Source organism: Montipora foliosa, chromosome 5 (genome assembly GCF_036669935.1).
Source record: "Montipora foliosa isolate CH-2021 chromosome 5, ASM3666993v2, whole genome shotgun sequence".
Classification (NCBI taxonomy): Eukaryota; Metazoa; Cnidaria; class Anthozoa; order Scleractinia; family Acroporidae; genus Montipora; species Montipora foliosa.
In genome coordinates this window covers 1,187,516-1,214,762 of record NC_090873.1, presented here as the reverse complement: position 1 = coordinate 1,214,762, position 27,247 = coordinate 1,187,516, and the positions used below count along the sequence as shown (strand labels likewise).

At 39.0% G+C, this 27,247-nt stretch overlaps 1 long non-coding RNA gene across 6 annotated transcripts in view; it reads left to right on the top strand.

Annotated features, from left to right (window-relative positions):
* The window catches only part of LOC138003310 (uncharacterized), a 70,169-nt gene extending 46,652 nt beyond the window's left edge, over window positions 1-23,517 (top strand). For all 6 annotated transcript variants that reach the window (XR_011123489.1, XR_011123490.1, XR_011123491.1 and 3 more), the window contains 6 exons: window positions 3,752-3,965; window positions 7,763-7,976; window positions 10,664-10,874; window positions 21,468-21,550; window positions 22,397-22,462; window positions 23,226-23,517. This is a non-coding gene — a long non-coding RNA (uncharacterized lncRNA). The remainder of the gene's footprint in view (window positions 1-3,751; window positions 3,966-7,762; window positions 7,977-10,663; window positions 10,875-21,467; window positions 21,551-22,396; window positions 22,463-23,225) is intronic.
* The last annotated feature ends 3,730 nt before the right edge of the window (window positions 23,518-27,247 follow it).

The window sequence follows — 27,247 nt, the reverse complement described above, 5'->3', positions numbered from 1 at the left end:
CCTCAAGAAGTTATTTTGCGTGTTTGTCTTGTAAGAAGAGCAAGTTCAATCTTCTGAAGAATGCGTGTTCTTTTGCATTTGGAGTTGGCCATGTTTTGAAGTTTGAGGATCGCTTTCTGGAAACCGTACAATTTAATCAATTAATATTATGAGAGGCTCTGCCAGGGTAAATTCCGACAAACAACATGGCCTAAAAAGTAGTGACCCTGTTATTATGCGTGCTGCTCTGTTTTGGAAGTTCTCTAGTATTTGGTTGAGGCCATTACCGATACAGCCCCACACAGCGCTGCAATAATCGAGATGTGGAAGAATCAGTGACTTATAAATTGTAACTAGGTTGGGGACATATCGGTCTTAGCCTCCTCAGGGCAGCGAGTACTGTTGCAACTTTACCGACGACTTCAGAGATGTGAACTTCCCATGAGGATTAACTTGTTGCAATTTGCAAGCCAGCTTATAGTAATAACATAAGCATTTGCTGTAAACAAATAAAACTAACACGTCCGCGAAGCCTTTAAAATCAGAAACACAAACACATGCTACTACAATACTTGTACATCAGGTAAAACACACAGATAGCCGCATCTTACTATCCCCATGCAGGTCATCTTTTCTAAAATGCGTGGCGTACACATGCTCAAAGTTCTTGAACGGCAGCAAAGGCTTTCCATTGTTCGAGTTGGTGTTCACAATTCGGTCATCAAGTTAGTTGAATTCAATGCCAGTAGTTTTATCTTCCTAGGGGCATTGTAAGGGTGGTGAATGCTCTTTTCAAAGTATGGCCATTCAAATAAAGGTTATAGCTCCATTTCGGTTATTTGGCTTGGTTTGTTCGAGCTGTAGTAATCTATAGGAAGGACTTCGCTAAGTATTATTTTATTGTTACGTTCTAGAATTGCGTCTTAAATGTCAGACAAAGATAACTATCAGAGCGCATTTTTCTTATTGGTTTCACTGCTTTTCCTAAGGAGAAACTCCATTCTTACCTAAAATAAATTTAAGTCGTGGGAAATCATTGTTTTTATTCGAACTTGATTAAAGAATGTTTGCATCTGGAAAAACGAATTTGAAATTTACTGGGTACGGCCATCTTTAATAATTCAGTTGTGACGTTAAACATTTAATGTAATTGAATAATATTAATATTAACATCAGTAACTTGGTCACAGTTATGGAAGATGGAGGCGCCCGGGAAATTTTAAGTCAGAAACAAGCGATTCTGAAATTCATTTAGTTCAGATGCAAACGCTTTTTCCTCAAGAAATTTGGTTTAAACTTATTCCGTGGTTAGAGTGGAGGTTCATTTTAAAGAATAAGAAATATTCTAGGAAATTGGTTTGCAAAAAGACTTTTTTAGTACAATTATTAATCAGGTGTTATATACTCGCTTTCTAACTGGTCGAGGTTTGTCACGTGGCTCTCATGCCAAGTGAGGGCGGATTACAGTGTGGGCGCTTAATGGTGCTTTCCGTTTTTTACCAAGGAGAAGATAAACGCCTTAAACGAGAATGAAGGTTTAAAGGAAACAAAATCTGGCTCTAGGTTTTGGGACACTTAACAATCGTAGGGAGGATTTAAAAGCAATGAACATGTAAAAGTCCAATGGAAACTGGTTGTTTTGTAAGCTGAGAGATTGAAACAACTTAAAGTGCCACTAACTTGCAATTTTTTTTTTTTTTTTGCACACCTGAACTTCCATTATTGTTCTGACTACTTTTGTGAGAAAATCTTTGCATCTGGATTTTTCCCCATTGTGTTCTATAATTTCAAAGTTCGAAAAGTGTGCGCTTTATTGGCCCATGGACAATTATAAAGGAGAGTGGGTTTGATTTAGATTGTTACGTGATCTTTGTGTTTTATTCGTGTGAAAACAGGATCATTTGATAAAGAGGTTAAATTACAGTTGTTGTTTTCGGATGTAGCCACGAAAGTGGCCTAGAAAATGACATAACTCTGCACAGGACCCCTATTTTCAACAATGATCGTTCAGAATGCACGAGAGGACGAAGAAAGTGTGTCGATTCTGTAAAGAGATGGCAAGCGTCTGGCTGCATCAGAATGTTTTAAGATAGGTTCCCGACACTTGAAGAGAGACGACGATGTTCAATTGTTTGCTAAATCGCGGTCTTCGACAGAATCCAGCCGCGAGTCGAGCTCTCGAATGCCTATGCTCCACTTCTTAGTCAAGCTAGAGATGGATCTCGAGTTGTAGCTTAATTAACTGCGAATTTGTTCCCTAAAAATGGCAAAGGGACAGCAAGGATTAACAAAAGCAACAAAAACTCTAACTTAGTGTAGAAAACACAGCAGACCACACAACTATCTCAACCTCTAAGATGGTGTCTCAGGATGCTTGGACCCAGGGGCCTTTAACTTCCCGGCCGTGGGGATCAAAGGAAGATCTTTTAAAAAGGCTGTTGCAAAGCAGAAATTTAAGCAATAAGGATAACTTTTTCTATATTTTTATTAGGAAAGTAAGGATACTTTGCTGAGCAAAAACTTTCTTCTGTGTTGTAGACTTTTTACGTTATCATGTTTAGAAAGACGATAAAGAAAACTGAGACGACAAGAAACTGAAGGTTGCTTATATTTTTCACAGCCAAGAAAGGCCAAGAAACCCGTGTGATATAATATCATTCGTCAGCACCATGAGTTGTCCTTTCGCCGGGCACCAAGCATCAATAGCTGCGCCATAAGGAAATTCACTTGCTATTGCCCCTGCTAGACTATAGTAACAAATGTGCATTAGTTGCAAAGAAACGGTCTTTTATCTTCTTGCGCGGTTGGTGGCATTGAAAAGAAGACACAATGTCTGCAAGCACATTTGGACAAATGGCTTGCTGAATCACGCTTATCAATGAAGAAAACTTTGCAGGACGACAATGAGGAAGAAGAGGAACAAGACAAAGACGAAGAAGAAGAAGAATGAGGAGAACATGAATAGTTAAACAACGACTGTGGGCGTTAAGAGCAGCGAACAACAACAGCCTATCCAATCTGAAACAAGTAGTTCATGTTTAGACAAAGAGGGCAATCTACGATCACAAACCAATGATGCAGAGCAAGAGAAAAAATAGTAATATTATAATAGTAATAAAACGACTCAAGCAGCGGTGACAGACCTCATAAACAAGTGCATTGTTTGAAATGATTTATTTGACGTTTCGTGCGCTTAGACATGAATCCTCAGAAGTGACCTTAAATACTAATTTGACCTTTTTAAATGTAACATAACTAACTAATGATTTAAAAACAATTAACAATAAGCTAATGGTTTGCACTTCTGAGGATGTCGGTCAAAGCATACGAAACCGTCAAGTAAGAAATTGCCAACAATGCACTTCTTTGTCAGCCAGGCAGTTTGCGTCTTATCTAGTGTAGATAAAGCCGGCAATCAATAATGCCGTGCAAGAACAGTCACGATTCCCCTCCCCCTCACCTCGCAACCTTGTTCCCAGGGCTTCTCCCTCATTTGGGGGCGGGGCTTTCCCTACCGCCCCGCCCCCACCTGAGGGAGAAGCCCTGGGAATGAGGTTGCCTCCCCTAAAAAAAATATATATATAATTATTATAATTTATTTAATTATTATAATTATCATTATAATTATTACAATCACTATAATTATTATAATTATAATTATGATAATTATTATTAGAAACAGATGCAAAAAGTATTTGGTTAGTCAGTTGGGTGCACAAATGACTTGTGTGATGATATTTTAATCCTAACCCATTCTTGTCTCCTATTGCAGTTACAAGGCGTTGTGATGTGCATACAGTGTAGGCACGAGTTGACTTTGGTTGGAGCAAGTGCTGTCGGAGGTATAATTTGGTGAAACTGCTAAACCACTGAAGCTACATCATGGTAACCCACAGTGAAAATGTCAGGTTTTTCACTTGTCACAAGTAGAACTGGCAGAAGTCTCTTGTTGCAGTTAACATGTCCATAGCGGGATTGACTCGACGGTAAGAATTTTCAAATGGTTTAAACTTTGATTTTCGGGTTTGACCTCAAGAAGTTATTTTGCGTGTTTGTCTTGTAAGAAGAGCAAGTTCAATCTTCTGAAGAATGCGTGTTCTTTTGCATTTGGAGTTGGCCATGTTTTGAAGTTTGAGGATCGCTTTCTGGAAACCGTACAATTAATCAATTAATATTATGAGAGGCTCTGCCAGGGTAAATTCCGACAAACAACATGGCCTAAAAAGTAGTGACCCTGTTATTATGCGTGCTGCTCTGTTTTGGAAGTTCTCTAGTATTTGGTTGAGGCCATTACCGATACAGCCCCACACAGCGCTGCAATAATCGAGATGTGGAAGAATCAGTGACTTATAAATTGTAACTAGGTTGGGGACATATCGGTCTTAGCCTCCTCAGGGCAGCGAGTACTGTTGCAACTTTACCGACGACTTCAGAGATGTGAGCTTCCCATGAGGATTAACTTGTTGTAATTTGCAAGCCAGCTTATAGTAATAACATAAGCATTTGCTGTAAACAAATAAAACTAACACGTCCGCGAAGCCTTTAAAATCAGAAACACAAACACATGCTACTACAATACTTGTACATCAGGTAAAACACACAGATAGCCGCATCTTACTATCCCCATGCAGGTCATCTTTTCTAAAATGCGTGGCGTACACATGCTCAAAGTTCTTGAACGGCAGCAAAGGCTTTCCATTGTTCGAGTTGGTGTTCACAATTCGGTCATCAAGTTAGTTGAATTCAATGCCAGTAGTTTTATCTTCCTAGGGGCATTGTAAGGGTGGTGAATGCTCTTTTCAAAGTATGGCCATTCAAATAAAGGTTATAGCTCCATTTCGGTTATTTGGCTTGGTTTGTTCGAGCTGTAGTAATCTATAGGAAGGACTTCGCTAAGTATTATTTTATTGTTACGTTCTAGAATTGCGTCTTAAATGTCAGACAAAGATAACTATCAGAGCGCATTTTTCTTATTGGTTTCACTGCTTTTCCTAAGGAGAAACTCCATTCTTACCTAAAATAAATTTAAGTCGTGGGAAATCATTGTTTTTATTCGAACTTGATTAAAGAATGTTTGCATCTGGAAAAACGAATTTGAAATTTACTGGGTACGGCCATCTTTAATAATTCAGTTGTGACGTTAAACATTTAATGTAATTGAATAATATTAATATTAACATCAGTAACTTGGTCACAGTTATGGAAGATGGAGGCGCCCGGGAAATTTTAAGTCAGAAACAAGCGATTCTGAAATTCATTTAGTTCAGATGCAAACGCTTTTTCCTCAAGAAATTTGGTTTAAACTTATTCCGTGGTTAGAGTGGAGGTTCATTTTAAAGAATAAGAAATATTCTAGGAAATTGGTTTGCAAAAAGACTTTTTTAGTACAATTATTAATCAGGTGTTTATATACTCGCTTTCTAACTGGTCGAGGTTTGTCACGTGGCTCTCATGCCAAGTGAGGGCGGATTACAGTGTGGGCGCTTAATGGTGCTTTCCGTTTTTTACCAAGGAGAAGATAAACGCCTTAAACGAGAATGAAGGTTTAAAGGAAACAAAATCTGGCTCTAGGTTTTGGGACACTTAACAATCGTAGGGAGGATTTAAAAGCAATGAACATGTAAAAGTCCAATGGAAACTGGTTGTTTTGTAAGCTGAGAGATTGAAACAACTTAAAGTGCCACTAACTTGCAATTTTTTTTTTTTTTTTTGCACACCTGAACTTCCATTATTGTTCTGACTACTTTTGTGAGAAAATCTTTGCATCTGGATTTTTCCCCATTGTGTTCTATAATTTCAAAGTTCGAAAAGTGTGCGCTTTATTGGCCCATGGACAATTATAAAGGAGAGTGGGTTTGATTTAGATTGTTACGTGATCTTTGTGTTTTATTCGTGTGAAAACAGGATCATTTGATAAAGAGGTTAAATTACAGTTGTTGTTTTCGGATGTAGCCACGAAAGTGGCCTAGAAAATGACATAACTCTGCACAGGACCCCTATTTTCAACAATGATCGTTCAGAATGCACGAGAGGACGAAGAAAGTGTGTCGATTCTGTAAAGAGATGGCAAGCGTCTTGCTGCATCAGAATGTTTTAAGATAGGTTCCCGACACTTGAAGAGAGACGACGATGTTCAATTGTTTGCTAAATCGCGGTCTTCGACAGAATCCAGCCGCGAGTCGAGCTCTCGAATGCCTATGCTCCACTTCTTAGTCAAACTAGAGATGGATCTCGAGTTGTAGCTTAATTAACTGCGAATTTGTTCCCTAAAAATGGCAAAGGGACAGCAAGGATTAACAAAAGCAACAAAAACTCTAACTTAGTGTAGAAAACACAGCAGACCACACAACTATCTCAACCTCTAAGATGGTGTCTCGGGATGCTTGGACCCAGGGGCCTTTAACTTCCCGGCCGTGGGGATCAAAGGAAGATCTTTTAAAAAGGCTGTTGCAAAGCAGAAATTTAAGCAATAAGGATAACTTTTTCTATATTTTTATTAGGAAAGTAAGGATACTTTGCTGAGCAAAAACTTTCTTCTGTGTTGTAGACTTTTTACGTTATCATGTTTAGAAAGACGATAAAGAAAACTGAGACGACAAGAAACTGAAGGTTGCTTATATTTTTCACAGCCAAGAAAGGCCAAGAAACCCGTGTGATATAATATCATTCGTCAGCACCATGAGTTGTCCTTTCGCCGGGCACCAAGCATCAATAGCTGCGCCTTAAGGAAATTCACTTGCTATTGCCCCTGCTAGACTATAGTAACAAATGTGCATTAGTTGCAAAGAAACGGTCTTTTATCTTCTTGCGCGGTTGGTGGCATTGAAAAGAAGACACAATGTCTGCAAGCACATTTGGACAAATGGCTTGCTGAATCACGCTTATCAATGAAGAAAACTTTGCAGGACGACAATGAGGAAGAAGAGGAACAAGACAAAGACGAAGAAGAAGAAGAATGAGGAGAACATGAATAGTTAAACAACGACTGTGGGCGTTAAGAGCAGCGAACAACAACAGCCTATCCAATCTGAAACAAGTAGTTCATGTTTAGACAAAGAGGGCAATCTACGATCACAAACCAATGATGCAGAGCAAGAGAAAAAATAGTAATATTATAATAGTAATAAAACGACTCAAGCAGCGGTGACAGACCTCATAAACAAGTGCATTGTTTGAAATGATTTATTTGACGTTTCGTGCGCTTAGACATGAATCCTCAGAAGTGACCTTAAATACTAATTTGACCTTTTTAAATGTAACATAACTAACTAATGATTTAAAAACAATTAACAATAAGCTAATGGTTTGCACTTCTGAGGATGTCGGTCAAAGCATACGAAACCGTCAAGTAAGAAATTGCCAACAATGCACTTCTTTGTCAGCCAGGCAGTTTGCGTCTTATCTAGTGTAGATAAAGCCGGCAATCAATAATGCCGCGCAAGAACAGTCACGATTCCCCTCCCCCTCACCTCGCAACCTTGTTCCCAGGGCTTCTCCCTCATTTGGGGGCGGGGCTTTCCCTACCGCCCCGCCCCCACCTGAGGGAGAAGCCCTGGGAATGAGGTTGCCTCCCCTAAAAAAAATATATATATATAATTATTATAATTTATGTAATTATTATAATTATCATTATAATTATTACAATCACTATAATTATTATAATTATAATTATGATAATTATTATTAGAAACAGATGCAAAAAGTATTTGGTTAGTCAGTTGGGTGCACAAATGACTTGTGTGATGATATTTTAATCCTAACCCATTCTTGTCTCCTATTGCAGTTACAAGGCGTTGTGATGTGCATACAGTGTAGGCACGAGTTGACTTTGGTTGGAGCAAGTGCTGTCGGAGGTATAATTTGGTGAAACTGCTAAACCACTGAAGCTACATCATGGTAACCCACAGTGAAAATGTCAGGTTTTTCACTCGTCACAAGTAGAACTGGCAGAAGTCTCTTGTTGCAGTTAACATGTCCATAGCGGGATTGACTCGACGGTAAGAATTTTCAAATGGTTTAAACTTTGATTTTCGGGTTTGACCTCAAGAAGTTATTTTGCGTGTTTGTCTTGTAAGAAGAGCAAGTTCAATCTTCTGAAGAATGCGTGTTCTTTTGCATTTGGAGTTGGCCATGTTTTGAAGTTTGAGGATCGCTTTCTGGAAACCGTACAATTTAATCAATTAATATTATGAGAGGCTCTGCCAGGGTAAATTCCGACAAACAACATGGCCTAAAAAGTAGTGACCCTGTTATTATGCGTGCTGCTCTGTTTTGGAAGTTCTCTAGTATTTGGTTGAGGCCATTACCGATACAGCCCTACACAGCGCTGCAATAATCGAGATGTGGAAGAATCAGTGACTTGTAAATTGTGACTAGGTTGGGGACATATCGATCTTAGCCTCCTCAGGGCAGCGAGTGCTGTTGCAACTTTACCGACGACTTCAGAGATGTGAGCTTCCCATGAGGATTAACTCGTTGCAATTTGCAAGCCAGCTTATAGTAATAACTTAAGCGTTTGCTGTAAACAAATAAAACTAGCACGTCCACGAAGCCTTTAAAATCAGAAACACAAACACATGCTACTACAATACATGTACATCAGGTAAAACACACAGATAGCCGCATCTTACTATCCCCATGCAGGTCATCTTTTCTAAAATGCGTGGCGTACACACACTCAAAGTTCTTGAACGGCAGCCTCCCCTACCTATTTATTCAGTTTTTCATCTTTCTCAAGGGCGCATGAACACGTTAAACATCCAAATTGCACCAGAAGGAAATTCGCTTGCTGAAGTGCTTGCTTGATTCCTGCTACTTAGCTCTCAAGAAACCGTCCTTAAGTCTTTGCGCAGTTGGTTGGCAGGCAAAACTGTAATTAAACTTCCAACAAGTAAACCCACTGAAAAGAGGAGACTATGTATGATAAGCACCATTGGTCAAAGAACGTCACGTATCTCGCTCAGGTTTGAAGAACTGAAAGATCGATCCAGTGACAACAATGAAGAAGAAGGTTGAGTAGTGAAGACGTACAAGATGATGATGACTAAGAGGAAGAAGAACACGAAGAGCGAAACAATGATTAACTCATGATCTTGCAGTGGCGTTCAGAGAAGCAGTCTTTAAGCAACATCTAGTAAAAGAAACAATGTGGCCACCACGAAACAAGCAACAAAGACAAGTACAAGAAGTCGAGGACACAGAAAGAGACTAGAAACTTCGTTGAGGACTAAACTCCAGGACCTGGTTGTTGGAAAGTGGATTAACTTAATCCAGGATTAGCGTAAATTTGTTTTTCATGGTTTCAACTTTTTGATGAGAGTTTATTTTACTTTTTTTTCTTTGTTAAGAATGACTTCTTCTAATGTAAATTTTTGCCAGACACTAGCCTTGAACAGAATTTGGGAGTAAAGGAATAAACTCCTTGGTTGATTTTTAATCTGGGCTTATAGCGTTAATCGGCTTTTGAACAACCGGGCCCAGGATACCAACACTCTGGAAGAGATGAAAGAAATGCGAATTAGCTGCCAAGAAACCGTCCTGAACTATTTGCACAATTAGTGGGTGGGCAAAACTCCTGCAAGTAAACCCACTGAAAAGACACTGTCTCTGCAAGAGCAGTTGGACAAACGGTGAGGAAGAAGTTTAACAAGACAAAGACGAAGGAGTAGGAGAAGGAGAATAGCGGAACAACCATAACCAAGCTCGTGGCTGTCCGAAGTATAGTCGCAGAAGGAACACGCGTAAAAGACGCAAAGTGGCCAAAGTAGCAAACAACAAGTACAAGAGGTCCTGGACCCTGACAGGAAAGATTTCTTTACAGCAAACTCAAGCTGAGAAGAAAAAGGCGATGTTCCTTAGAGCAAAGAGAACAGCAAAAACTATCAATGTCCAAAAAAAACAGCAGCTATCCTGAGACAAGTACTTCTAGTTTAGACAAAGAGGGCAATCTACGTTTACAAACCAACGATGCCATGCAAGACAAAGAATAATGATAAAAAAGGATGCAAACAGCAGTGACAAACATTATTAACAAGCGCATTCTTTGTGAAATTATTTACTTCACGTTTCGTATGCTTCTAGATACATCCTCAGACGTGGTCGTTGACTACTAATTCAAACTTTTTAATGTAACATAACTAACTAATGATTTACTAACAATTAATTAACTGGTCAACGGTCACTTCTGAGGATGTAGGTGGAAGCATACGAAACGTCAAGTAAGTAATTTCAAACAATGCGCTTGTAATGTTTTTATCAAACGTGTTGATAAAGGTCAAATTACCACCATGAACGATTTTGTTTGTCATGCCGTTTGCGTCTTATTTTTGATTCAGTACTCGTAGTTAGATAAAGACGGCAGTGAATAATGCCGTGTAAGAAGAGTCACGATTCCCCTTTCCTCTCACCTCGCAACCTTGTTCCCAGGGGTTTTCACCTGAGGGAGAAGCCCTGGGAATGAGGTTGCGAGGTGAGGGGAGAGGGGAATCGCGACTGTTCTTACACGGCATTAGGTTGCCCCCCCTCAAAAAAATTATTATTGTAATTATTATAATTAAAATTATAGTTAGAATCATAATTATCATAATTATTACAAAAACATGAAGAACATATTGGATTAGTTTGGGGCGTAAAAATAACTTGTATGAATATTTGAATCCACACCCATTCTTGTCTTCTTTTTCAGTTACAATGCGGTCTCATGTGCATACAGTGTAGATAGGAGTTGACCGGTTGGAGGAAGTGCTGCCAGAGGGAGAATTTGCTGAACCTTCTAAAACTAGTGAAGCTCCGTTTATCATGGGAGCACTCAATATGAAAAACTCTTTGCCAACTTTTTGACTTGTCACAAGCAGAACTGGCTGAAGTGTCTTGTTGCGCTCAACATTTTCATGATGGTAAGAATTTTCAAATGGTATATACGTTGAGTTTCGGTTTGACTTGCGTGTTTTTCTTGTAAAAAGAACAAGTTCAACTCTCCAAATAATTCACATACTTGCGTTTGGAGTTGACCCATGTTTTGAAGCTTTAGAGATTGCTTTCTGGGAACCTTACAGGTTAACTTGATTGCTGTGATTCATCAATATAATACAAATTCAGTTTCTTTTGGACTTATTCAGTTCATATAACAACTGGGAATAACTCTAGTTATTTTAAAGGTGTAAATCTCATCCCCCTATTCGACTGCGTCTCTACCTTTTCCCATCCTCTTGTGATGGAAACCGGGCTTTAATATTTTCTTATGGATAAAGTTGTGGGTGGGTGTTGCAGGTCCACATCAGCTGAATAGCTGCCGAACTTCAACCTTCTCAAAACTAATAAATGACAAACATACAAACTAACTATGAAACCTTCGCAAGAATCTAACTGAAGTCAAACTCCTCCTCGAACACACCAACTTAGCTGTCCTGACCGTATCCGAAACACACTTGACAAATGATATAATCAATGAGGAGATAAATATTGATGGATACCAAATCCTGAGAAGAGACAGAACACATAAAGCTGGAGGTGGAGTCGCAATTTACTTCAAAACTATATTGGACTGTGTGCGTTTCCCCAAATATGACAACAATGATCTAGAAGCTATTTGGATTGAATTAAATTCTCACTCTCAAAGATTACTTATTGGTTGTGTTTATAGAGCTCCTGACGTTTCTGCATTCTTCGATAATTTCAAACAAGTGTTGGATAAGGTTGGGACGACACATAAGAATGTTGTGATTGCGGGAGACTGCAACTCCGATCTGATGAATCAAAATGGGAACGGCGTAAAATTGACACGTATCCTACAATCCTTAAATTTCTGCAACATCATTAAGAAGCCAACAAGAACCTCACAATATTCTAACGCTATGATCGATCTTATTCTGACTAACAACTCTCAAAGGGTTTCAAACTCTGGTGTAATTAATTATTGTGTGGCTGATCACAAATTTATTTATGCCATTTACAAGCTAAAAATCAGAAATCCCAAGCCTTCCGTTAAATATGTTCAGAGCTTTAAGGATGTGATGGAAAGCCCAAATGACGTTAAACATGAGCTGGAATATGAGCTGGAGGATATAGATGACATCCTGGGCTTGGGATCGCATGTATAAAAATATAGAAATGGATTATACTACTTTATGCAAAGCCAAAGTTAGATCATGCTCTTTACCTTGGATGAACCGTGAGATTCGTAAGGAAATGAATAAGAGATACAAACTCTTGAAAGCCTGTGACGGTACACCATCAACACAGAAAACCTGGGCTGACTACAAAACCGCCAGAAATAAAGTGACTAAGATGTTGCGACGTGCTGAAGCTCAATATTGGAAGAACAAATTTGAGGAATCTAGAGATTTGAAATCTTTTTGGAAAACTGTAAATGAAGCCACTGGTAAATGTAAGAGCACTCGCATTGGCCTCCTTAAGGATGCTAACAACTATGAAATCACCAATGATAATGAGAAAGCTGAATTAATTAACTCCTATTTCATAAATATTGGAAGTGAGTTGGCTGCAAGATTCCCCGAAGCTGAGGACCTGTGTCAGTTTGTGTATAGAGTCACCCCTACTACACAGAGCTTAGACGTTAATATCAACAAGCTCACCAACGATCTAAGGAGGATTAAAATAAACAAAGCTTCTTGCCCAGATGGAATATCTTCACGTAGCCTAGCTATTGCAGGGCTATCTGCTTTAAAGGGCATCCAAACAGTCTTAATTAACAGTATGGCCCTGACTAGCTTTCCTAGTCCTTGGAAGATTGCTAAAGTGAAGCCAATTTTTAAAAAAGGAAATCCAGCAAAAGTATCAAATTATAGACCAATTTCACTGTTGAGTTTACCCAGCAAGCTCCTTGAAAGTCCGATTTGCAGCATAATTGATACCCACCTACATAGCTGCAGCATAAACAGCAGTAAACAATGGGGATTTACCAAGGGACTTTCAACTGAAGGAATGCTGATTTCAATGACTGGAAGCTAGATAGCCATTGATAATGGCCTTACAGTTGGAGCAGTCTGTTCCGCACGACATACTATCATATAAATTACATGCTATTGGAATATCAGGATCTCTTCACGAATGGCTTATGAGCTATTTGTCTCACAGGCTCCAGTTCACTGAGGTAAATTACTGCAAGTCTACCAGTGGCTACATTTGCTATGGTTTCCGTCAGGGCTCACTTCTTGGCCCCAGATTATATACCATATGTGTGAATGACCTCCCTGACCATGTTGATTCTGCAGATATTTATCTGTATGCAGACGACACAATGGTTTATTGTATTGGTCCAACTGTTGATCATGTCCTGTCATCATTAAACAAAACCTTGAAGCAAATTCTCATGTGGAGTAATAGGAATCATCTAACCCTTCATCCAATCAAAACTGAGGCAATGATATTGAGAAAATCTGCGTTTATTGGACCTCCGCACCCCCCCCCCCCCCTCCCCGTATTTTGGCACTGGCCTTATCAATCTTGTCGAGTCTACCACCCGTTTAGGAGTTAACATTGACAATAGACTGCCATGGTCAGTTCACATTGACTCATTAAGGAAGCACCTTTCTCAAAAGGTCGGAGCATTAAAGAGGATGAGAGCTTTTCCCAACAAGACGCTTGAGGAAATATATTTCAAGGCTATTGTTCCAAGCGTTACATATAGAATTTTAGTATGGGGGAAACTGTCAATCCTCGACATTAACCTCTCTCAACTCCCTCCATGCAAGGGCATCTCGTATGATAAACAATCTTCAACTATCGTTAGCAGAAGACGCATGTCTCACAAAATCCAAGTGGCTGCCCTTTTCCTACTTTTATAAAAGATCTGTCCTGATGTTAATGCACAAAGTCTATTTTGAAACATCATGCCAATCGATTTGTAATCTTTTTTCTAAAAGAAAAATTTATAGGTCATCTAGAACTCAAAATCAATTTGACATTATTAGAATTAATTCAGATACTGGCAGAAATACTTTACAGTATAGAGGCCCAGTGATCTGGAACTTTTTAAATAGACTGGTAACAGTACCCGAACGTTTTTGCTCTTTTAAGCAGCTTTTACGGAAATACTCTAGAGATATTAATACTTTCTCTTTTAACAAAGGAGCATCTCTTATTGCTACAAAAAAAGAAGACCTCCTCTATTTTTAATATTACTAAATTAATTGATTTTTAAAGTAGTTAGACCTTAGTAAATATTTTACTGTTTGTATTCATGTTTGTTTGTAGTAGGTCCACATCAGCCCTTTGGCTGCCCCCTTTAAACCTACCTATCAAATAAAGTATGTAATATGTATGTATGACACTATAAATCTTCATCCACAATTGCAAAGGGTTAATCCACTTTGAATAGGATCATAAACAGTACTCAGAATAAGGGACAGGTGTGTGGGATTCATTTCAGTGCTGACACTTTAAATCTTCATCCACAATTGCAAAGGGTAACAATCCACTTTGATTAGGATCAGCAACAGTACTCAGAATAAGGGACAGGTGTGTGGGATTCATCTCGGTCCTGACACCTTAAATCTTCATCCACAATTGCAAAGGGTTAATCCACTTTGAATAGGATCATTAACAGTACTCAGAATAAAGGACAGGTGTGTGGCATTCATTAAATTCCTGACATTTGAAATCTTCATCCACAATTGCAAAGGGTTAATCCACTTTGAATAGGATCATTAACAGTACTCAGAATAAAGGACAGGTGTGTGGGATTCATTAAATTCCTGACATGTAAAATCTTCATCCACAATTGCAAAGGGTTAATCCACTTTGAATAGGATCATTAACAGTACTCAGAATAAAGGACAGGTGTGTGGCATTCATTAAATTCCTGGCATTTGAAATCTTCATCCACAATTCCAAAGGGTTAATCCACTTTGTATAGGATCATTAACAGTACTCAGAATAAAGGACAGGTGTGTGGCATTCAGTAAATTCCTGACATGTAAAATCTTCATCCACAATTGCAAAGGGTTAATCCACTTTGAATAGGATCATTAACAGTACTCAGAATAAAGGACAGGTGTGTGGGATTCATTAAATTCCTGACATGTAAAATCTTCATCCACAATTGCAAAGGGTTAATCCACTTTGAATAGGATCATTAACAGTACTCAGAATAAAGGACAGGTGTGTGGCATTCATTAAATTCCTGACATGTAAAATCTTCATCCACAATTGCAAAGGGTTAATCCACTTTGAATAGGATCATTAACAGTACTCAGAATAAAGGACAGGTGTGTGGCATTCATTAAATTCCTGACATTTGAAATCTTCATCCACAATTGCAAAGGGTTAATCCACTTTGTATAGGATCATTAACAGTACTCAGAATAAAGGACAGGTGTGTGGCATTCATTAAATTCCTGACATGTAAAATCTTCATCCACAATTGCAAAGGGTTAATCCACTTTGAATAGGATCATTAACAGTACTCAGAATAAAGGACAGGTGTGTGGCATTCATTAAATTCCTGACATTTGAAATCTTTATCCACAATTCCAAAGGGTTAATCCACTTTGTATAGGATCATTAACAGTACTCAGAATAAAGGACAGGTGTGTGGCATTCATTAAATTCCTGACATTTGAAATCTTCATCCACAATTGCAAAGGGTTAATCCACTTTGAATAGGATCATTAACAGTACTCAGAATAAAGTACAGGTGTGTGGGATTCATTAAATTCCTGACATGTAAAATCTTCATCCACAATTGCAAAGGGTTAATCCACTTTGAATAGGATCATTAACAGTACTCAGAATAAAGTACAGGTGTGTGGGATTCATTACAGTACTGACACTATAAATCTTCATCCACAATAGACCATATTCGTATTTCCAGTATTGGACTGGAACTAGCTTGCAGTGGAGGCTAATGCGGGGGAATATATTAAAAAGTATTTGCATTTGAAAAGATTTCCCCGCATTAGCCTCCATTGCAAGCTAGTTCCAGTCCAATACTGAGAATACGAATATGGTCTATTGCAAAGGGTTAATCCACTTTGAATAGGATCATCAACAGTATTCAGGATAAGAGACAGGTGTGTGGGATTCATCTCAGTGCTGACACTTTAAATCTTCATTCACAATTGCAAAGGGTTTATCCACTTTGAATAGGATCATCAAATGTACTCAATAAGGGACAGGTGTGTGGAATTCCTTTCAGTGCTGACACTATAAATCTTCACCCACAATTGCAAAGGGTTTATCCACTTTGTATAGGATCATTAACAGTACTCAGAATAAAGGACAGGTGTGTGGGTTTCATTACAGTGCTGACACTATAAATCTTCATCCACAATTGCAAAGGGTTGATCCACTTTGAATAGGATCATTAACAGTACTCAGAATAAAGGACAGGTGTGTGGGATTCATTACAGTGCTGACACTATAAATCTTCATCCACAATTGCAAAGGGTTGATCCACTTTGAATAGGATCATTAACAGTACTCAGAATAAAGTACAGGTGTGTGGGATTCATTACAGTGCTGACACTATAAATCTTCATCCACAATTGCAAAGGGTTAATCCACTTTGAATAGGATCATCAACAGTACTCAGAATAAGAGACAGGTGTGTGGGATTCATCTCAGTGCTGACACGTTGAATCTTCATCCACAATTGCAAAGGGTTTATCCACTTTGTGTGGGATCATTAACAGTGCTCAGAATAAGGGACAGGTGAGTGGGATTCATCTCAGTGCTGAGATCCACAATTACAAAGTGTTAATCCACTTTGAATAAGATCATTAACAGTACTCAGAATAAGGGATAGGTGTGTGGGATTCATTTCAGTGCTAACACTTTTAGTTTTCATCCACAATTACAAAGTGTTATACCACTTTGAATAGGATCTTCAACAGCACTCAGAATAAGCGACAGGTGTGTGTAGCAAATATTTGATCAGAAGGTTGCTGATCATCCTGTGCATTATTTACATGTATGGTACCTTACATGAGTCAGTAAGACTCACTGGAATAACAGTCATTAAGTGAAGATCTGTGTAGTTTCACTTACTGTGTCGGTAGTAGATGATGCTAGTCTCTTGAGCAGCATAATCTCTTTCACCCAGTGTTTTCATTCCTATTTTCTTGATGACATTTTGTGGATCACGAAGTAGTGTCCATGTTTCAACAATGGACTTGAATGTCTCCTTTAGTAATGGTGACCTTGGATCACCTTTTGCTGCATACTTGTTGAGATATGCCACACAAGCATAGTGATCGATGACCTCCAGTAAGCATTAGTACCAGCAATATTAGAACATATCTAGACACCTTAGACAAGTAAAGGCAGTTGAATTATTGCTCACAGCCATTATACACAATTCATCAGTGGTCAGATGAGCTTTGTCAGGATTCTGTTCCATAAATATGCAAGTCTGTTGCAAAGGTCTCATTTTCTGAATCATTGTTAAAGCCCAGTATGAAAATCTGGGAAGGCTGGCAACAACAGAACACAACTACAACTGTTAAGAATCCCAACTGGCTGGAGGCAAACCAGTTAGCTATTTATAAGTGCAGCTGGGAAGTTGAACCAGGGACTACCAGGAACAAATTCAAAGAGTGGTCAGAGCAGGTCTTGAATCCGGGATCTCCGGATCTCAAGGCAAGCGCCCTAACTACTGGGCCACACTGCCTCCTGCCTCCTGCCTCCTTATCATCAGGGAATAATGCTGGGAATACTATAGTAGCAACATATCTGGGGTTTGATATTCATTTAATGGCTAATCTTCAACAGTAGGCCATGCATTGGATCTTTGCCTGAGAGCTGAAGTCTTATAGCGTCTAGTTCTTGTTCCTGTTATTTGCCAACAGGTCAAAACATTTCAGTGGACTCATCATACACTACATCTTCAGATGGGTAACATCAGTGGGTGGACCTAAATCAGGTTCAATAACTTCATCAGTAATGTCACTGGTTTCAACAGCCAATAGGTCAGATGGTATTCCAAATTTGACAGTCCAAGATTCCAATGCCTGGACATGTATTTTTACATCTTCATAAGAGGATTGTTTACTCTTAGCCACAATAAGGCATCAAGGACATTTTGTCTTCTGACATTGACATCTTTAAATGTATTGTCCTTCCATGTACATGTACCTCTGACTTCTACATTATGATTACAGAGAGATCTCTTGGGTATCTAGGCAATGAAGAAACAAGATCATTTATGATTTGAGGAAGGCGCTGTGGCCTTATGGTTAGTGCAGTCGACTCCAGATCGAGTGGTCCAGTTTTGGGCTCTGTCCGGGAACATTGTGTTCTGTTCTCGGGCAGGACACTTTACTGTCATTGTGCCTCTCTCCACCCAGTTGTATAAGTGGCTACCGGCAAGTTTAATGCTGGGGGTAGCCCTGCATTGGACTAGCATCCCATCCAGGGGGGGTTAGAAATACTCATAATTGCCTCATGCTACAGAAACTTGGATAAGCTCTGGCCTGATAGGCCACTTGGCTCATAAGCAGACTTTGTATGTCCAGAATAACCTCTCTGTCCAAGTTATGTCGAGATGTTGTCTTTGCTTGTATCAGCTCTATTAGATATGAGGATGCCATATCCCTCAAACACTTAACATTAAAAGAGTGATTTTAAACTTTACACTGAAAGTCGCTGGAAGCCCATGAAGAATAAGTATTGGTGTTATGTGGCTGTATCTTGGGACCAAACAGGTGACATGAGCTGCTGCGTTTAAAACTTTATGAAGATAATCCATTGGTGCTTTAAAACTCCATATTATAGTACAGAGGTACAACTACAATCAATACATGTATGTAAAGTCACAAATGCATAAATTAATGTCGTAAGTTAGAAGTGGTCTCTGAAAGAAACCTTCTGATCTGTTTTATTTTGTATAAACCATAGAGAGCTTTGCTACAGGCTTTGCCAGTATGTGTACTCATTATCACAGATTTGTCAAACCTGACTCCTTTGTTACTTACTGAAGAGACATGCTTGATCTCAGAGGAACCCACATGGATGCTCTCAATCCTAACTTTAGCTAGTTGCTGACGAGATCCTATTAGAAATTCAGCCTTTTTTCAGTAGCTGAGGTCAGCTATGCCATTGGGACACAGTATCAACTCCTTTCCACTATTCCTCTTGTTTTCCAAATTATATAAGGTTTGATATCTGTGTATTCATATCCCATATACAATTGATGTGCCAAGGCAAAATTCTGATCTGATTAAAAAAAAATAATAATACACCCAATGGGGCAGGTGCAAATGGAACAGACCCAATGATGTGAGGTACTGTCCTTAAACAGGGTAATTTCTTGATTTAATGGAACTGTAGAATGATGGTGCTGTTGCACTATACAAAACTTTCAAGGCTTTGTTCTATTTGCACGGTTTCTTTCATTTCACACTGTTTATTGGTGTATTAATAAAAAGTTATGAATCAAAGTTACTTGTAGATCCTATTGAATAATGAAATAGCTTATTATAAGTACATTACAGTTATTACAATACAAGATGTGTAGAATACCCTTTTGAGTTGGCCACCAAAGGTGGTGCAAGCAGGTGTTTTAATGACTTGTACTACTTTGTAGAAACCAATCTTCCTAACCATTTTGTTTCACTTCACTCATTTCATTTTCTTGTTTTGTACCATTTTTACGGGTTCAACTGCTTTTGGGCATGTGCATGTATAGAGTGTACTTTGCCCAATTGTTTATTTGTAAACTTGGAGTATCTTACTTGGAGTATCTAAGCACAGTCCAAATTAACTTCAAAACAAAGGTAATACATGTGAGATTCTGTTATCCTTAATTTATACAGAGTAGTTGTGGTAAGACAATCGAATTTCTCTATTTTTGGTATTGAAGTATGGTTTATAGATCGAGCCAATAATTACCGTGAGGAGACTCAATCACCAGACACAAACAGACATGTTTATTCAGCCTCCTATACACCCTTTTAATAAGTCTAATATATGCAGTTTTCCGCTATTGACGTCAAACTCTTGCTTTCAAGTTTTATTTAGAAATGTACAAAGGCCTAAAGCTTTTCTGATTTCTTTTCTTGTTTGAAGCCTTTGTACATTTCTGAATAAATTTTAAAAGCATGAGTTTGACGTCATTAGCGGAAAACGGCATATATTAGACTTATTAAAAGGGTGTATATTTGCTGCTGTGCATGCTCAACAACTACGACCACATTTAAAGTTCAAACTTCAATAACACAACATCTCAGGTTTTAAGATTTGCTAACTAATTGAAGGCAAGAGAGGCAAACTACATGACCTTGCGAGGAGCTTGATACACAACATCTATCAACAAGTGGATCTAAGAGTTTAAAGTTTACTATAAAGTAATGCAAGTTGAAGACTCTCTTTAAGTTTAAGATAAGGTCTGGCCAGTCTCTTTGCTCTTGAAGAAATATAAAGTGCAAGGTGATGGCAGAGACTTCACCGTAGTGACTGGCTTGTCAGCAGACACTGGTTCTCTGGCATTAGGGACCTGAGGCTTATTTCTGGGAATTGCTGTTACAGTAATGTATGAACGGTTACATCTGTGCCTCTGCCATTTCCAGGATGTAGGAACTTGGCATTTATGCTGTACCTGTGACTGTTCTGGTAACTGCTTCGGCTTTGTCCTCCACTTTGGCGTACATTGCATGGGGTGTCAGCTTGAAGTGGCTTCATTGGGACAGTTCTGTGTTGCTGATTGAAGACAAGTCTTCATTTAGCCTTACTCCCTTGTTATATTTGATGCAAATTTCAATATCAGGCCAGCCAGATACTAAATTCATGAGAAAAGTCGGTTTTCCATCCCCTGGGTAACTGTGCCGGTGGAGTGGATCTGTATGCTAGCAGTCCCTTGTTTGGATCTTTCTTCTTTTTAACAGTGACTTTGGAGTTGTTACTACTCATTTAGCTTCACCGTTTGGCTGTGGGAAAATTATAGGGACTACTTGTCGTATTTTTGAATTCCTAATCCTTTGCAATTTTGTAATACTGCAGAGGCCTAATTTATGTAATATGTGGACCATTGTTGCCACGTCGAGCAAAAATTGCTTTGACTGTACCCTAATAACCTCTAAAGATTTGGTCGTCTTTTGCATGGCTGCTGCCTCCACATAACAGGGGAAATAAAATCTACCACCGTTGAATAAGTCAAGTTGGAGCAAATCAGTTGCAATCACTAAGCAATGGGCACTCAGAATGGAGTTGCAATGATTGATTCCGGTCTTTTCCCTCTGTGATTAGCACAAATCTTGCAGCTCTCCGTCATGTCTTGCATCTGGCAACTTTAAACCTGGCTACCAAATAGAATTTTAGCACCTTCTCTACATTTGGTTATCCCTATCACTTTAAATTTAATTTGGATAAATTGAACTTAGACTTTGATTGTTCAAGAATGCACTGTTGGTATCCATTAAAACCTCTCTAAAGCTGAGACCTCCACGGGGTTGTTCCTGCTGGTGTCTGCTTGGACAAGGTTGAAAGTATGATAGTATACTGATCTCCAGTGCCTCAATAATTATTTTTTTTAGGAATGCTTATCCTGATGAGTTCTTTAACCCTGACAGCCAGCTTGATTGATCTGTGGACAAGAATAGAGCACTGCCAGCTTAAGGTGGGATCTTGCTCAGAAATTTATTAGTCTTGCTCTACATTTTTAAAGCTCAACCAGAATCATATAAGTTCTTTACAGACAAAGTTCTAGCTCTTGCGCACACAGTACGTTCTGCACATCTCAAGATACTCTGATATCAGCGGTGCCTATTAATACAGGGATTGCGTGGTTTAAAATTATGCAGAGAAGACAGAACTCAGCAAGTTGTCTTGGTATCCAAAAAGAAAATTAGGGCTAACCATGCATTAAGCTTCAATTGGGAAAAGAACGCCATTCATTGCTTTGTATTTAAATCTTTTTACAATATTGTTGATTAAATATCTTTGAAAAACTTGTTAAGATCCTCTTTTCCTGCATATTCAGTAAACCGTGCAAAAATACCTTTGAATTTGTAGGCACCATCCTTGATGTAATTTGATATGCGTTAATTTGATTTGATTAGACTCAGTCTTCTCATTGTTATTATTATTAGTACATGTATATGTACCACTTATGGTTGGCTAAGCTTCAAAGTTATTATTATTAATTAGACAAGTGTTATTTGTTATTTTAGAATATTATTATCTTTTCTGCCTAGTTCTGAAATCTTTAAGTGCTGGGAGGGCACTAGTTTCGTTGGAATGACTGGGGGTAAAGGATTATCCACAAAATGGGATGTGGTTTTGTTGGAACATTATTGGAAGTTCCCTGTGACCAATGTCTAATTTGTCACTCCTTGATGTTGATGTTTCCAGCAATTTTTTGATTATATGTGTCCCCGAGATCAATACACTGTATCTAAATCCGTATTTTTATTTATTTGGTTTTCAATTGTATTCATAAGATTATTGATTTGTGTTTCCAAAGGGAAACATGGCAGCATGGAGGCTGTAGCTACAGGTAGTTAAAAGGGCAAGCAGGTTTTATTCTAAGGTAAGAGGCACCTCAGAATTTAACCACTTAAGACGTGGCCATCTCTACAGTACATTTTCATAATTCAGCAAAAATTTCTATCCTTCGGTAAACAGTCAGGAAGATGGAAAACTCCTAAGAAAGCAAGCTGATCCTCTCTCGCCAGAATGACATAGACTTGTCAGAAATTAGTAGGGGGTGGGGGTGGAAAACAGGGGAGGGTCACGGGACAACCTAGCTATGGAAACTTTTGAATGCAGTGCTTGTATCCTGGTTTCCTCTGGTAGAAAATGTTGTCATCCCACTGAGCCAAATGTTTTGGTCCTGTTTCTCCAACAGAAATAACACATGCACATTTGCTGTATTAGAAGTACTGAACCATTTTCCTTTATCTCTATATGACAAATTTGGAGATATTTATCGGGCAGGGGGTCAGAGAATGTTACGATGAGTGCCAGGGAAGGGTCAAGACATTTCAATCCCGTAAATGTACTTAGGGAGGGCCTTTTTTTAAAAATTGTTTTTATCGCTTTACTGAAAGTGAGATCAATTTTTGCTACAATTAGTACAAAGAGCAGTTCTGCTGTTCATTTTCACTTCAGAACAGATTTTTTTTATGGGACATTTTGTGGTGTCAATTTGAAGCTGGGAAGAAGAGGAAGGACACACTTCGTAAAGTATTCTATGACACAGATCCTACATTGAATCCAGTATTTTTGAAGTATTTTTTCTTATGACTGTTTTGTCTTGTAATGTGGCAGCAATATTTTTGTCCTTCCTGTAGATTTGTCTTAAACAAGTCAGCGAGCATGACAAGAACGGAACAGCAAACATTCAAAGAAGTCTTTTTACTGGCCAATTTGTGGACTGTTTTGTGAAACAAGTTGATATTTGTACGTAGTCTTTCAACTTACCAATTTGAACTGTTTGTGGTTTTGTCATAAAGGATAATCGTTTTAAGATTAATTACTGATGCATTAAAGACTTCTTCTTTTGTAAAGGTAATTAACACTAATAAAATAGTTCAAGTAACTAGTCAGTCTTAATTAGTAAACCAATAAAAGGATTAAAAACGAGTCTTTAACCGCCCAACTTTGTTTATATTCTCCCTCTATTACAGTTGTAAGTTAACGACCATGTACAGCGGGACTAATTCTACTCATGACCATTTGGAGTCGAACCAATGATCATGCGGTTTCACTGCACTTGCTCATTTTTTCCAGGATTGCTTGTATCTGCCTAAGGGCCTATTTATATGGTCTATATACCCTTTGACGATATATTTTTCCACTCATTTGTTTAAAAAATTCTATCAACCGTTTACATGAGGTGGGCGAGACAACTCGAGGGGCGTTCACCCCAAAACGCAGACTGCAGACTGTGCAGACTGTGCAGATCAGGGGTAAAATATGGTGTTACCCTCACTATTATTGAGAGCTAACCGTAAACAGGCTAACCTGAATGTTATTTAGGCCTATTAGGCTAACCGAATGTTATTTAGGCCTAATTCAGGCTAATCGAATTTTCTGCACAGTCTGCAGTCTGCGTTTTTCAGTGTTCCCTCGACGAGGCGAGTTGTCTCGCCGCGGCAGGTAGGGTAACCCTGCCAGGTGAGACTTTTTCGGATGTAAACCAGGGTTGTATATAAGAGCCGGCAGCTGGCGAAGTTCGCCGGCATCTCTGTCAGGTTTCGCCGGCTACTTTCATTGTTTGAAGAGTCAAGACATGTAGAGGAGGTGATGTTTATGAAGTCTAAACTACTTGGGCTCAATAAAAATAAAAATTTGCAGTGCCTATCTTTTCTGAAAACACATAAAAGACTTCTGACTCAAGGGCAGTTTAAAAACGTTATGCTTGAGACTTTCGTTTTGAAAAAATCTTGCTGCGGTGGCGGGAAAGTAGGAACAATATGATTTGTTGTCCGCCATATTGGATTTCGATATCTTTAAACAGCCACCGATTGTATCTTACAGGAAGGAAAAATCACCCAAGGACGTTTTAGTCCGCGCAAAGCACTCTACTTTTTGTTTATAGGGTGGTATTATTGAAATGTCGCTTCGTCTTTCTTTGAGTAACATGGTTTTCATAGTATAATTGCAGCTTGATTCATCCCTCTAATGTCTGAGTTTCATGGCCCAAAATGCCAGAAAATGCATTTTCCGGCATTCAGTTTTCAAAAATTTTCCGGGGGAGCATGCCCCATCACCCGAGACGAGACAGCAAAATCTTAAATGCGCACGCATAAAATAAAAATCAAAGAAGCAACAATAGACGACTCCCCCCCCCCCCACCCAAATAGACCATTTTACAGTTGTGACTAAGTTACCAGGCCTAACAATGGAAGCGAGGCTGCCGGTGACCCTGTTTTGATACAAACCTTCATGCTTTTGTAATGTTAATATGGACTAATTAGCGTTACAACAACACAATTTACATGATAAAGCAGTGATGTCTGTGTCAATGGAAGGTCACCAGCAGCCTCGCAGCCATTCATAGGCTTGGTCGCTGAGCAAACAACTGTAAAATGGCCTATTTGGGAGCTTATACATGTTTTTAGCCTTTACTTTCGAAAGAAAAGTTTTTTCCCGCCAAAATCCTCACCGCTGTCAACGGAAACTCTCGATTCATAAACAGCCTTTTATTTAAACTACATATTACTGCTGCGTTAAGATTGACAGTCCATTTGTTGAATGTGAAAACGCAACTATACTTAACAAAAACTAACTAGAAAGAAAGAAAGGCAAATGATGATATGCATTTTTTGATGATGCGTCTTAAAATATAAGCATAATTAAGTAGGGTCAACTTTGTCTTGGTCACGCAATTCTCGTATAGACGCTCGGTAAACAGGCTCTTAGTTCCTTCTCTACTTCTCTAACTGTGATGATGTATGTACTGTGTCCACTCCGCAGATGTGATCTTCTCTTGGCCGTTGTTAACCGGAAATAAGTTGTAGTCTTTTTGCATTGTTAACGGGAAGTAAGAATTCATTATTTTATTTTTATTTTATTTTATTTTATTAAACTTCGCCTTCTAAATTAACTATTAACAAAACATGACGACGTAAACAAAAAATAAACAAATACTGGGTTAAGGCAGGGTGTCCACAACAGCTGACGCCAATTACTGTGGGCCCAAGATTAACAAAGTTCTAAACACTCGAATAAAATAGTAAAATATGGTAAACTAATAACAACACGAAATAGGCTCCGAAAGGTTGCGTGGCGTATTACATTTTAAGCAGACAGATTTCCAGGTTCTAGGGTCCTCAATATCGAAGCGCGAGAGGAGTGCATCTTTGTAGTATGAGGAGAGCAGAGATTTAAATTGGTTTAGAGTTACATGTTCATATCTCAACTGCAGGGGGAGAGCGTTCCAGATTCTAGAAGTTCTTACAAAAAAAGAGTGCTGATAAGTAGAAGTGCGGCATTTCTTTGGTATGAAAGATTTTGCATCGCTAACGCTTGCTCTAGTGACCCTTATGGGAACAATGCGTTCAGGGGGCACGTCATGTGATACACAAACAATACCATTGGTGGCCTTAAAGAAAAAGACTAAGTCCAAAAACTCATGCCAATAACAGATAGGTAGAATATCAATTGACAAGAGCCTGTCTCTATAGCTTTCCTGACATAGGAAGGGTAGATCTAAAATAAACTTTGAGGCGCGTCGCTGAACGCGTTCGATGCGTCTTATGAGGTCTATTGTTTGCGGAGACCACACTTGAGTGACGTAGCCAAGAGCAGGACGTACGATAGCTAAGTAGAGAGTTCTGCGGGTGCTTGAGCTTTGAACGTCATCGCACATCTACGTATGAGCCCCAGTAACTTGTTTGCCTTAGCGCACTGTTCGAGCGTGTGCTTTTTCCACGTTAAGTCGGAACTAACGTAGACTCCGAGGTCTTTCTCGTGATTGGTGACCTCTAGCGGCTTATCATTTATCTTGTACTGGAAATCAACTGGATTGAACTTTCTTGTGATGTGCTGCTGCTTGCATTTCTTTTGGTTGAAAACCAAGCCTGGGGAGATAGACCAGGCCTCCAGTTTGTCTAGGTCGTTTTGCAGGAAGATAGCGTCGTGTGTGGAGTCAACCCTCCGGTACAGCTTAGTGTCGTCAGCAAATGAGGCCACTTTCGAGTTCACCACAACATCAGGAAGGTCATTCACGCACAAGAGAAGAGTAAGAAATGTGCAAACCGTAAATTTGAATGACCTTTTTTTTAGTCATTCATATTTTTTCCGGCTCTCAACTGCCCAAGTTGTTTGCCTGTCTACTACGATTATCTTTTTTAACTGCCATTTTATGTCCATTCCTCAGTTCTGACCTATTTCTGGCCGTTGTTAACGTGAAATAGCAATTAGCCCAGTGCAACTGATATATCAATATTCAGGCAGGCTACGAGGCTTTATTGCCAAATTTCACGGCTCAGTTCTATTTTCTTTGTCTCAAGTCTCAAGGGAGATTTTTAAACAAAAGAATATTCAAATTTAACCATGAAGCCTTGTAGCTATGTGTGAATATTGAGTAACAAGCGTGATTTTTTTTCTTACTTCCTTTGTTAACTGGAAGCCTTTTGTGCTGGTAATTGGAAATTACAATTCACTATCTAAATCTTGCTGGTATCTGGTACCCACTTGCTTATGGCCATATGGATGGATAGATGCGCTATTCAAATATGAACTCGGAGTTTTTTGTCCCCTCGTGTTTGTTTCACCTGGCCTTGGTGGGTGGGCCCCTCTGCCCTCGAGGGGTGTTGCTTCTCTCAACCTAGTCCTTCACTCGGCCAAAATATCACATTGGGATGCA